Source organism: Manis pentadactyla, chromosome X (genome assembly GCF_030020395.1).
Source record: "Manis pentadactyla isolate mManPen7 chromosome X, mManPen7.hap1, whole genome shotgun sequence".
Lineage (NCBI taxonomy): Eukaryota > Metazoa > Chordata > Mammalia > Pholidota > Manidae > Manis > Manis pentadactyla.
Genome location: NC_080038.1, coordinates 26891404 through 26906313, shown reverse-complemented (window position 1 = coordinate 26906313; position 14910 = coordinate 26891404). Strand labels below are relative to the sequence as shown.

The 14910-nt window shown below is 33.8% G+C and overlaps 1 protein-coding gene across 1 annotated transcript in view; it reads left to right on the top strand.

The window, feature by feature from the left end:
- The window catches only part of DMD (dystrophin), a 2193636-nt gene that overhangs the window by 405864 nt on the left and 1772862 nt on the right, over positions 1-14910 (top strand). The window lies entirely within an intron of this gene.

The window sequence follows — 14910 nt, the reverse complement described above, 5'->3', positions numbered from 1 at the left end:
TAGTGATAGCTAAGTGAAAGAAGAGATAAACAGGCCAGGAGGTATAGGAAGACCTCTTGGTTAAGTTGTCATATGGGTGGAGAAGGGAAAAAAATGAGGGAGTAAGCCATGAGATCATCTATTGGAAGATGGTCTAGGCAGAGGGATAAAAAGATCTTGAGAAGAAACATCTGGAAATAGGAGACAGTAGTTGGATAGGACTAAGTGTGGACAAAACATAGTAGAGAAGGGGATCAGAGAATTATCAGGGTGGGTCTTGGAAGAGGAACACATGGAAAACCATGGTGAGAGTTTGAACTTAGTCCTGAATGAGATGACAGTGACTAAAAAAAAAAGAGCTATTATAAATTAAATGGGTAATAAAACAAGTTCTTTTAAAAATCCAAGATGGAGAAATTAATAACCAAGTAAACTTATAAGAAAAGTATTTGAGTACCATTTTTATGCAAGAAAGATAATCAATATTTAAAACATAATCCAACTTTGTGCATAATAAAAATACTACTAAAACCACAAAGAAAGTTGATGGAAATATATTTTTATTCGGAGCCTTTACTTCACCGTTGTCTGATTACAACACATTTAATGGCAAAAAGAAATTGAGAATATGAGTAACATAAACTATAGATTTAAAAGGTACGGTGTCAAATTTAGTTGCTAGTTTAAAACTAGCTATGTTAGACTAGATGGGTCATCTCATACAAAGAAAGGGAGGAGAGCCTGGAAGGTGGTGCAAGTAGAGTGTAACCAGCATTCCAGGTATGCCTAGATGGGAACTTGACGTATCTCCACACTGACAACCCTAACGCTGGCCAGGGTCCAGCCTTGCTGGGTATACCAGGACGCCATTCACTTTTCAGATCACACTACTTCCTTCCTTTGCAGACAAGGACTGGAGGTGGTTTCTGGGTAATTTTGGAACCAGCTAATATCACATTCCTCTCCATGCTTCTGGGGAACACCAGAGCCAGACAAGGAAAACAGACAAAGAGTTATTTCTAATTTCTGCCCTGCTGCACAGACTTACTAAGGGTATAGAAGATAAATATTTTTTAAATGTTCCTACCATAAATACAAATAAAAAATGGATATATTAAGATGCAGCAAAAATGCCATTAAATACATAAAAAGAATGACTTTTAAAGTGCATACTCTTTGATAATCTAACATTAGAAATTAATGATGCTTTTACAATTTTAATTTGATCAATTTAAAATGTGTTGCATTAGAAATCGAGAGTACAAAACCACATTTGTGTGGGAAAAAGCATTCCTTGAGAAATGGCCACAGTTCTACCCAAAGTTTCAATTTTTCCCTTGATTTTATATTCACACACACACACAAAAATAAACAAAAGAAAATAAATTCATTCAAACTTTCAGCCAAAAATGTTACAAAAAGAAAAAAATGCTCTAAGGAAAGTAGGCTATAAAAGATAAATGAAATAAATGAGTTAGGAAGAAGAAACACAAGATAAATTTAAGATCTAATTCTTTGTAACAAAATAATAAAATAGACTAATATCTCCCAAATTTAATCAAGAAAAACAGAGAAAAGCAAGTGTATGCAATTTAAACACAGAAAGAAGATATATATTTTTATTTTGGTATCATTAATGTACAATTACATGAGCAACATTATGGTTACTAGACTCCCCCATTATCAAGTCCCCACCACATACCCCATTACAGTCACTGTCCATCAGCGAAGTAAGATGCTATAGAATCACTACTTGTCTTCTCTGTGTTGTACTGCCCTCCCCGTGCCTTACATTATGTGTGCTAATCGTAATGCCCCTTTCCCCCCGTTAGCCCTCCCTTCCCACCCATTCTCTCCAGTCCCTTTCCCTTTGGTAACCACTAGTCCATTCTTGGATTCTGTGAGTCTGCTGCTGTTCAGAAAGAAGATATTAAACATAAGTATAAGAAATGGAATCTACACAGAACTATATGTTGATTTTAAAAATATCAATTATGCTGGATTATGTTCTATTTAAAATAATATATTACAAGAATTAACACAATGGAATATAGAATACCTTCATCAATAAGTAAGAGAACTTCAGAAAACATAAAACAAACAAAACAAAACAAAAACCTTTCACAAAAGTTTCTGAGTCCAAACTTTTAAGAAACTGGTAATTGTTCATAGAAAATCACAAGGGGCCTCCCAATTCTACAAAGCTACTGACAAACCTAATTTTTAAAATTACTGGGAAAAAATGAGCCCTCTCCATTGTTGAAGGGGTATTAGAAGCTTTTGAAAGTATACTTCGGGGTAGTTTGAAGATCTTCTTAGGTAAAGTTCATTTTGTCTTTTCCTCCTTTGGGTCTTTGCCACTTTGGCCAATTCCTCTGGTATGAATGACACGTTTCAGCACATCCCCTAGTTCTAAAGTAGCAACTCAAATTTGACCCCATACCTCAGTTCCTTTCCTTTCTCTGTCCTGACTTCTACCTTGTTATCCTCATCCCTATGCGACTAACAACTTAGCTCAGCAGAGTGCAGACACTACATCTATGTTCTGATTTGCATTCTCTGTGGTGCCTGTTTTAGTATGAGGTTATCCCTGCTATCAGTAATTTATTTTCAGAAACCATTTATTGGGAAGAAAGAACTTCTAAGTGCAGTGATACCTTTATTATAATGTTTGCTGAGAACAAACTCATTTGTAATAAAGTTGGTTGTGGTTTAAAAAAGCAAACGAGAGTACTAATCCTATGAAACGGGCTGACTCTACCAAGTGATTAGGCATGCTTACACACCAGCTCAGTATAAAAACGTATCCACAGCTTCCATTTCTTTGTGATGTGCGCAAGGTAGAGAGAGAAACTCACAGGTAATATGGAAATGTGTTTCATATTGTCATTCTGGCATTCCTTTGCTCATATTAAATCAGTAAAGTCCTGCTATACTGTATACCTAGGATGTATTTGAACACTACATTTTTGTAAAAATCTTTAAAGTAATGATGGAGTGCACTCTATGACTTCAAAAAGGCTTTGAGATTCAGAAAATGCAAACATGGAAATCTTGGAATGAAAGAAGAAGAAACAAATTGGGATCAGCTAATTAATGGAAGACAGGCATCATAATGCACTGAAAGGCAGTTTAAAAGATCACAGAGTGTTAAATCACCCTGTCAAATTTTTAATAGCTAAATTCCTTACCAGTGGGAAAAAAAATCTATCATTATTCAATTCCATATAAAATTATTAAAAATCAAATCTCTGGTAGAGGAAACTCATTGACTGGAACTTAGTTATATCTAAAGAAAACAATCTACCAATAAACAAGGTTAAATGACCCATTAAGTATTTCCTCTCACTTGAGAAAAGTTGGGGTTAAAGAGTTGTAGAACTGAAATCAGAATGTCTGGTGAAGGAGACTACTAACAAACAAGAGTGGAGAAGAGCAAAGGAATGCCAGAATGACAATATGAGACACATTTCCATATTACCTGTGAGTTTCTCTCTCTGCCTTCTGCACATCACAAAGAAATGGAAGCTGTGGATACATTTTATACTGAGCTGGTGTGTAAGTATGCCTAATCACTTGGTAGTCAGCCCGTTTCATAGGATTAGTACTCTTCTTTTGTTTGCCTTTTTAAACCACAACCAACTTTATTACAAATGAGTTTGTTCTCAGCAAATATTATAATAAAGGTATCACTGCACTTAGAAGTTCTTTCTTCTAAATCAGGGTGATTTAACACTCTGTGATCTTTTAAACTGCCTTTCGGATGCATTATGATGCCTCTCTTCCATTAATTAGCTGATCCCAATTTGTTTCTTCTTCTTTCATTCCAAGATTTCCATGTTTATATTTTCTGAATCTCAAAGCCTTTTTAAAGTCATAGAGTGCACTCCATCATTACTTTAAAGATTTTTACAAAAATGTACTGTTCAAATACATCCTAGGTATACAGTATAGCAGGACTTTACTGATTTAATATGATTTAATAGTAGCTGATATAGTTATAGATCGCACAATTATGTTTAGTACACCACTCTCATTAGCTGTTTGTCATATGACAAAGCGGCAAGTTTTTAACAAGTAACTTTAACTTCATATGTACAATGTGAGGTAGCACAAAACAAATAAGATCATTTTTCTATGTTATTAAAACAGTAATCTGAAGTGATTATTTAAATGCCTAGGGTGAAAATTCAAATATCATATATTCAAATATTCACTCAATCACATCACTGAAAATTGTCACCCAATTAGACTGAATGGTTATCAAATGTCACTGATCTGAAAAATGCTGTAGTATTCCTTCTTCTTGGTATATGATCTTAAAGAGGATTCTAAAGTGTTCTTTAAACCTACTATTTTATGTGTTCTTTAAGTATTCTGAAACTTAAATAGCTATATAATATATATTTTGGAATATGTCAGAACATAATATCTTTGACTGACTATAAACTGCTTCCATTTATTGCTTGTAAAAGCCAGTATTCAGATATAAATTTCACATTTTTACATTAGTTTATGTTAGACAAGTATTATTTCTTACACTAAATTTTCAGTCCACACAATAGGACTTTAGTCTGTCTGCACCTTATATATATTCATTCCCAGGATCCAGAAGAAGTATACTCTTTTAACCCTGTCACTCACCAACTCTGGGATCTTTGCCAGATGATTCCATGACTTCGGCTCCACTTTGTCATCTGTGAAATGTACTAATAGAAATGGTTGTACTTACTTCAAAATATTCTTCTACAGAATATAAAAATATGTACAAGCATATCTTGTAATCTTGAAATTTATATTCAGAGGCAATGTGAAATTATTACTCTCAAAATGAAACTAGTTCTCATTTAAAATCATTTCGTAAGGTGAGTTGATTATCCTCCCCCCAGGGCATTTCTGCATCCAGGGAAAGGAATATTTTTTCTTGAATATTAAGCTTAAAATTGAAGGAGCCATTTACTTGTGATTTGTACACATGGAGATCTTTGGAGAAAGTTTTCTTGTTGCAATAGATGTTAGTCATGTAACTTAAACTTTTTTGGTATTTCTATTGCCAGTTTTTTTCTTGCAGTCAGTACACAGGGCTCAACATTAGAAAGCTGTGGCTATATGGGGTACTGGTCATCATTCAAGTGGAATTATGTGAGACATTATAAGATACATAGTATTTTATAAAAATTCAAGTTAAGTTATATTGAATGTCTATACATATTTTATCTTATTCCATGTTGTGAAATTATTACAGAGTGTAGCATCCATTTTCCGAAATGATGCCCTCCAGTTATATGATACTCCATATAAGAATTTTGGCTTAGTTATAAGAGCTACTTTGCCAAAAAGCATAGTTTGGCATTTTATGTTCAGTGAAAGTGTCTGCATTGAAACTTCAATTTTGATATATCTCTATTTGTTTAATGTCCTCTGACCCCTTTAATACTTGTATTTTCTTAACATTCTGGGATTTTAAAAATTAACTGCTTCAAACCTTTGCCAAAGTGTATATACGCAGGTAAAAACACAGTTCCATTAAGAAGAATTCTCTTGCAATATTTGATTATGATCATAAATATCCAAAATAGAAATGTTAACTAATTTCACAAGTCTTTAAGCAATTTGAAAAAAGTGTGTTTTTTAGTCTATCTCTGTCTTCAACACTTAATACGTAGCACAGGGCAGGTGGTCAAAAATATTTAATGAGTGACTAAATATATAAAGGTTAGTCATTGAGGGTGGGTATAGTATCTTCACAGTGAGTACTGTGCCTGGAACTAATTCTTATGATGTGTTCTGGGTAAAAAATGTGCTTTTTAAAAGGTATTTTCCAGTGTGAATTTCTATATATGTGTAAAATAAAAAAGAATGTTTGGAATATGGAGATATGAGACGGAATAAAGAAAACCTGTCATTGGAAAGCCAAGTCCACAATGGCCAACACAACCTACCCTTCAGGCTATATATATTGAACTGTTCATCATCTAATAATAAACAATTCAATACATGCATCTCTCAGTGGAAAAAAATAGGTATGGTTTATGCCCATAGGTCTTAAAATTTTATATAAATCTTAAACACATGCTGCAGGGCAATGAAACAACTTTGCTTTTCCTGCATTTTTGATCTTTTATACACATTATATTTGAAAGGATTATATAAATACTTGAATTTTTCGTGAATATGGAGAACACTTTGTAGCTTGACTACATGATGGCAGATTTTTATAAAAGGTACTTAACACATTAAAAAGGAAATCCTATTTGTCTAGAGTATGGAAGGAAATTCTCAATTATAAACAATTTCTGGGAAAGAAATCTATGGGTATGAAAGACCCAAATAAATAGAAGGTAGACATATCTGTATGACGTCTGAGGAGGGCTCTTTATATAATAAATTCCAGTGGTTGACTTTTAAAGATGGTATTTCATGGTTCCTCTCTTAATCTCATCATTCTATTTGGAGTTATTTTGTAAGATTTAATTTGCAGCACTTTTTGGTTATTTAAACTCACATACTGAGACTGATGAGTGAAAAGATGCCTTAACTTTACCTCTTACTCCTTCCCTAATTAAAAAAATGCTCAGATTGTATTCTGCATATTAAGGAATAAAAGTGACTCCTTCTTAGGATAAATCTTGAAATCTGAAATGATCCTGAAGAACCACATTCTTTGAAACCAATGTGAGGAAGCCCCTAGCTCTAACCTAATTTTAGTTGGCTGAATGATAACAGGATGTGTTTTCATTAGTGCCTGTAGCTGTGAAATGTCCTTCTCAGTGGCTGTCTAAAAAGCCAAGAAATGGCAGATATCATTTATTGGAAAGATGATGGTTCCTGTGATGAATACAGATACAACGTTCTACAACATCCAAGATAGAATTGCAAATACTTAAATAATTTACAAGTAAAACTGGAAAAGTTTATCCATTTTCTTGTCACCACCAAAAATTTAAAAAGCATGAAAAATTTTGCTGGAGCTTCATTCCTCAGGAGTTTGTCAGAGATAATATAAGAATATCACTCCCTTGCTTTCATTATTATTTTTCTTCTCTCCTTCCTTCTCCTTTGCCCTAAGAGCTTCCATTTTTATTATGTGACCTGGTTATTGTTATTAATTTTATATCAAATATTCCTCATTCTAAAGTTTGTACCAATTTCGTGTGCCATGAACTTATTCTGCTATTCTTCTTTCTGTAAAGATAATTAAAAATAATAAAAATTTGTCCAGATCAGTAATCTCTTTTCATTAAACCATCACAGTGAGGGTTGGCTTTAAATCTTCAGGTTTTCTTAAGTATTCTTAAGTCTTAAATATATCAATATAATGCATATAAATCCTTTTACTATAACTGCCACAGGATATATAAATTTAGCTTATAGAAAATATTATTGACAATGCTAGACTGCATTCATGCCCTGAAGGAATCTGGCATAAAACAAAACCTGGTCTAAAACAAACATTGCTCTTGAATGAACAACGGAAGAGAACTGCTCTTCATTCCCAGTGGTTAGCAAATTCATTTAGGTGGTAGAGCACCAGGAAGTAACAGTGCTCTCTGAAATACTTGTATATTAATTTTAGAATGACTAAATATATATTTTTGTATAAAATCCTATGTTTTAGTCAAAGTGGTAGTGTGGTGACAGAAAAAGAATTCCCTCCAATTTGTGTTCTCACACCTACATAATGGATAACAATAGATGATCACATTCCAAAAGCTCATTCTTTCGGATTCCTATGTGCATTTTTTGCAGCTTGCTCATCTTGACTCAATGGATGTTTTCCTACATGTTCACATTTAAATATTCTGCTTGGGAAAGAAAGTATTCTGCTGGAACCATAATAAGGTTCCATTATGTCAAAGCAAATGGTGAGAATTTTCTGTACTCCAAAATTACATTTGAATAAAGCATCTTCCACAGATAGCATGACAGAACTTGGAGCCAGAATACAATGTTACTTAATGAGGAAAGTCCTAGGCCTGTTTCCAGGAACTTCTACAGCCAATCTTCATGTGTAGGTAAACTTGTGTCTGCAAAAATTCAATGCATGCTACTTAATTTTCACATACAATATCAATTTTCACACCTATTCATTTGGTATCAGATGCTTTCATTCTGCAGAAAAGGAAAACAGAAATTTGGGCGTCCTTAGTGGCCTCAGTATTGAACTTCCTGCTATCTAGTGTTCGTCACACACTGATACACACACACACGCATGCACACACAACACACACACACACAGTGGGTCTGTATATTAACATCTAAGTCATATAAATGTTTTATTTATTTTGATTACCAGAAAGAATAATTATTTATTTAACACAGATTTTAACATAGTTTAATTTTCGTTTTCCCTTTCCAGTCATTTATAAATTAAATTGAGAATCCCTGAAAGATACAATTCCAGAACACATTAGAAAATGTATGTAAAACAAAAAAGAGAAATGATTATTTAAGAGTTTTATTAGGCAGTGTGATTATTTAAGAGTAGTCAATAATGATTTAAAGAAAATATCATTCATAGCTACATGATAAGAAATATGGCATTAATCCAATACCAATCATATGAAAATTTAGAGTCAAAGTGGGCTAGACTGTTGACATGTGGCATTCAACAGTAATATAAAGACCTTGAACACTACTTTTCAGGTGTATCAAAATATCCCCTCTTCTAGAGTTTTAGTGATTATTAATTATTGGTATTTCTTATAGTCCTTGGAAATTTGAAGAAGATATGTACAGCTAGAGACAACACAAAACCAAAACAAATAGTATTCTTTGTCTCCATGTTGGTGTGCAATATTTCCTAATTTAGAGATTGCCTAATAAGGCGATTCATGAAGAATTCCCTAGAGTAGATTAAGGAATTCTCTCTCATATCCACAGTGGTTTTAAATCTGACCTTGTGGAAATTTTATGTATCTTTGGTGCTTTGTTTCCCTCTATGTAAAGTAAACTTATAACTGTTTCAAACTTTTACTCTGATGATGATAAGGGTACAGTGAAAGCTATATTCAGAGAGAATATTATAGCCTTTAATATTTTTTAAAGGTAGAAACAAAGTATATATCTTAAGAGATTATAAAAAGAAAAACAGTATTTAAAAGTGAATTCAAAATTGAAAACTAAAAAAAAACTAGATTGAATGCATTCAAAAGCCAGCTCTTTGAATAGATCAACAAAAGAGGTAAACCTCTTCTAATCCTATCCAGAGAAAATAAGAATGAAAAATAGACAAGATTAGTAATGAGAAAAGATGTGTAACCACAGATACAGAAGAAACTGAGAGAATAGGACAAGCAATTATTTAAAGTTAATTTTTAAAACTCCATGGCATGGATGATTTCCTGGCACAGTGCAAATTACTAAAATTGACACAAGAATAACAAAATGCAACTGGACTAATTACTTCAGAAAACATTGGTAAGTTATTAGAGATCTACCATTGAAAAATGTGGCAGGATTCTTCACATATGAATTTAAACTAACACTTAAAGAATAAGTAATTTCTATATTTTAAGGTATTCCAAAGCACATAAAAAGATAAAACACTACAATTCTTTTTGTGATGTCAGAATACCCTTAGTAACAATAGTCAGTAAACAAAAATTAAATAATAACTGTATAAAACACTCTCGGTTTTAAATATAAATGCAACAGTTACATTATGTTGAACTATATATGAAATTGATTGTAAGTGTATCTCACATGTCATAAGTACTCAAAAAATGTTAGCTGTTCCTTGCAAAGAACTCTTAAAATTAAGAAAGAAAACTACCTTATAGAAAAATGAACAAAGCATATTAACATACAATTCACAGATGAAATTGTAATGGTCAGCCATACAAAAAGATAGTCCAAACGCAGTAGGAATCATGGAAATAAGTTAAAAATGCAATATCTTTTTACTTATCAGACAGGCAAAATGAAAAAGCAGAAACTCCTATTGCTGGTAATGGAAGAGCCTACTCTTCTATATTGCTGGTTGAAACATTAAATGCTAAGTCCTTTTCATAAAGAAACACCTACTAAAATTAAAAATATGTCTGCTATGCCCTTTGATCTAGTAAATACATTCCTGGGAATTGCTATTATAGCAATGGAAGCATCTGTATCTGAGGATGTATATGCAAGATGTCCATTCCAGGACTGAATAATGTGGCAAAACAAAACAAGTATCACAACACTAGAAACAAAGTGTCTACTCATAGGGGACTAGCAAATATTCTGTGATACATCTAAACCATGAAGTAGTATTATACAGCTATTAAAATGAATGAATGAAAGGGATTAGTTTGATAAAAGCAATATTCAATAGATTTTGAATAATATGCCATTTCTGAAAATATAACCCCACAGATTTGTGTCTACATGATATCACACATGCACATTAACACATAAAATGATCATATGAACAGGGAAGAAAATATGAACAGAGCTTTTTTTTTTTTAGCTCAGATTAGGAAAGAAGTCAGGGAAAGAAAATGGAGCAAGCAAAATGGAAAAGAAAATTTGCCTCAAGAAAGGTAGGAGAGAGGCCATGTATGTATGTATCTCACACATGCATTTATGTAAAAAAATATATATGGCCATATGCATAAAGACATAAAATATTTCTGAAAAGAATGAAAATGAGATTAAATATACACACATACTTAGAAAACAGCACAAAGATTAGCATGTAGTTTACCACTGAAAAAACAGTTACGGTTGTGTTTCTTACAATGCAACTTCAGAATGACAAAATACCTTATAGCTATATGACTTGATAAGGTTTGGACCTTTAGGAAGGAATGATGATGGGTACTAATTGCAGTGCGGTAAGAGTAACTCTCTAAGGTACACACGGTAGAGAATATGAGTGACACACCACTTTTCAATTATGCTATTTAGTCATTGTGTTCTAGGGCAAGGATCACCAATCAGTCAGAAGTGGTCCCTGCCCCATTAGATCTGATAATATAGTGAGGAATGCTGGCAAAAAAAGCAAACTAACAAAGTATAGTTTCAAATCAACAGAAAGTGACAAGAGTTGGATTGCATTATTGTAACTAGCTACTATAGCTATAAAACTGAAATTTAATACTATGCTCTTATTGTTTATTGAAGGTTGACAAAGGAAATAGCCATGTGGTTATTACTGCTTCACTTGGAAAGTTGTAATTAAAGATACAGTATGTTATCTTAAAATGCACATTCCTTAAGATTCAAAATTGTGAAAGATTTTGTCCCTGACAGAAATTTAAGCTTCCTTGTATTAGTTTATGAGACATCTATAATTGATCTTTTTTTCAGGGCCTATAAGAGTTAGCCAAGATCTGTTCAACTTTTCTGGTACTCTTGTCTCTCTACTTTATAATGCCCTTACCCCCACTTCACCCCTCAGTTCCTTTTACTTAAAGACTTTTCATAATCCTGCCTCAGACTGTTTAACAACTTCATCCCATGCCACATTGTCCCTGAGGTCGGCACTTCTAATTCCCAATCAGGAAATATCCTTGATCCTTGTTTTGTATCTTGCGTCATGTGAGCTCTTGACATGTATTCCCCACCTGCCACTTTCTTCCACTCTTTGTAATCCTTTTTCACAGATTCGATCAATACTGAATGTCTCCTCTTTCTTTTGCTTACCCTAGCACAGTATTTTTTTTTTTCTTTACGGAGCTTGATGAGACACAGTTGCCTACCTAATTTTTTCCGGTGTTACAAAGAAATAATTTGTAGTGGAATACATACATGCACATTCCTTTAGATATTGTCTGTGACTTGTGTGCATATGTGTGTGTGTGTGTGTGTTTGTTCCAGTGGTTTCTTTTTACTATTCATTTTAATCTTGATAAAATACACATAAAATTTACTATGTAAATTAACCACTTCAGTGGTTACACTTACACTTCAGTGATGTACAAATCAGTGGCATTAAGTACATTTCCATTAGTATACAACCATCGCCACTGTCCATCTCCAGAAGTTTTCCATCATTTCAAACTGAAACTCTTACCCATTAATCAATAACTCCCCATGCTCCTCTCCCCAGACCCAAATGACTTCTATTCCACTTTCCTTCTCTATAAATCTGACTATTCTAGGTGCTTGATGCAAGTGGAATAATATATATCATTTTGTGTCTGACTAATTTCACTTAGCATAACGTTTTCAAAGTTCATATTATAGCATGTTGTCAAAATTCCTTTTCTGAAGCTGAAAAAATTCCATTGTTTGTGCATACATTTTGTTTATCCATTTATCAGAGACATTTGGGTTGTTTCCACCGTGTGGCTCTTGTGAAAAATGCTGCTGTGAATACAGCTATACAAATATCTGTATGAGTCCCTGTTTTCAATTCTCTGGGGTAAATACCTAGAAGTGGAACTTCTGGATCCTACCTAACTTTAATTAGTTTTTATTATGTGGCCTACTATTAACTCATGACCTTTTTGACATGATGAGTTCTACTTCACTCTTCTTTATGCAGAGCTGGGCACAGTACCTGAATGTAATAGGTTGGATCTTAAGAGGGTTTTTATGAGGATGAGGAAATGGAGGAACCAGCTCCCTACACACACAGTGAGAAAGCTTACAGGAGTGGAGAGGGGCTGCTGGTATCTAAGTGCCTGTCGGTTGCTGTTAGTCTCCACAGGATGATCCCAATGGCAAGCCCAAACACAACTGCCAGCAATGACTCCACGAGGATAAATCAATTTCCTAAAAATCATATTTTTTTCATTTAAATAATTGAATTTTCAACAATGTATGGTCTGATTATTACTCTCTCTACAATTAAGTTCTAGAAAGCAGGAACATTTTTCCCTTTTGAGCTCTAAACACAGCAGTGCCCGATGGGCAGCCAAAATATATTTATTGAATGAATGACTCAGTGAATCAATTGATGAATTTATAGTAGCTTTTCCATATGGAGGAACTTTTCCTTCCACCATCACATGAGGAACACCCAGATGAAATGTACATCATGGTACTTTTCTTGTTCTTGAGTTATTCATCTCCCCTGGGATCTCTATTTTTCCTTCCCTAACAAATTTTAGAGACTTCTTGTATTCTACATTGTGTAATTAAAATGAAAACATTATAGCAAATTATCATCTGCCCATGTAGGACAAATTTATGTGAATGCCCAGTAATTTGAAATATTCAAATTAACTGTAGCATACTGAATTAGAATTTGCATGGCATACTCCTGAAATTTAGCCATCCAGCGAAAAGCATCTGCAGTGCACAAATAAGTAGACATGTAGTATGTTACAATGGCAATATCACCTTGATTTTCCTATGCCCAAGAAAGTCAGTCTTTCATGTTAACCAGCTTTTAGGACTTCCGTTTATCTGCTCCTCAACAGAGCCTACTGAAATGTCCATTTACATGCTACTTCAGCCTGACTTCTCTGTAAAATCCAAGATACCTACCATCCTCATGTCTAATCTATTGCATAGCTCAATAATATCATCTACTATAAATTATGGGTGGAATTAAACTGAAGAGTTGTGTCTCGATCTTTTATCCTTATTCAAATCATTCTACATTTTTTTCTGTACCACGTACCATATTTGTTTTAAGCCACCTCATTCATAATTTTTATATAATTGGGATACAAAAGTAGATTTTGGTATTTGATTATTCATTGAATCTGCAAAAAAATTTATGTGGGAAGTAATCGGAAGAGATTTGACAATTAGACTGAAGGGGAGCCTTTTTATTGTTTTTACCTGGCTTTCCCAGATAGCTTCAATTTTCAGGTTATAATTAATACAATTAAAAATTAAGATGAATGATAAGGAATATATTTTAGCACTGAGTGAGAGAATGGTGAACCCATCTCACTGGAGGAAGAACAAGTAGGAAAGGCAGATCAGAGTAAAAATCTAGTCCAGTGAGGGCTTAGAGCCTGAGAGAGAAAGGTTTCACCAAAATGAGTCTTGGCTATTTAGTGAAGATATCTAGGTAGGAGGGTGAATGGGGAACTCTCTCAGGTCACTGTCCTCAGGTCAAGATGAAATGGCAGGATCCTGGACACAGCCAAAACAAAATCCAACCAAAGGTATCATTGAGCCAAATATAGTAAATAGGGGAAAAAAACTGCATTACTTCTCAACTCTCAACCCCTGCTCTGACAGTTTCACCCCCTGCATAGACCCTTAATCTGAAGTTGCTTAGTTGCTTTCTTGTGATATGTTCTCCTTTTAAAGTATCTCAAGCTGCTCATTTTTTAGTTAACCTTTTATTTTGAGATAATTGTAAATTCACATGTAGTTGGAAGCAATATACAGAGAGATCCTTTAACCTCTGTGCCTTTAACCTCTCTTTCCCCCAATGGTAACATACTGTGAAACTACTGTGATATCACCACAGACATCAACACTGATGCAATAGTATTTATATTTCCCCAGTTTTACTTGTATTTGTTTTTGTGTGTATGCATGTGTGTGCACACACGTTTGTTTTTAGTTCTGTATATCAGCATACGTGGACATTTGTGTATCCACCATCAGATTCAAGATGCACATCAGAACATCACCACAAAGATGCCTCGTGCTGTTCTTTTATAACCACATCCACTTACTCTGTCCATCAACTCTGGTCTTTAACCTGTGGTAACTGTTACTCTGTTCACTATTTCTTAATTTTGTCTTTTCAAAACTGTTGTAATAAATAGAATCATACCGTACTTAACCCTTTTAGATTGGCTGTTTTTTCACTCAGCATAACTCCCGTGAGGTTCATCCAGATTGTTGTGTGTATCAATTTTGTTCTTTTTCTTTTCAAAGTAGGATTCCATGTATGGTTGTACCACCGTTTGTTTAACCACTCACCCTTTAAAGGTATCTGAGCTGTTCCCAGTTTTGAGCTGTTATGAATAAAGCTGGTATGAACACTTATGTATAGGGTTTTGTATAAACATAAGTTTTCATTGTGTTGGG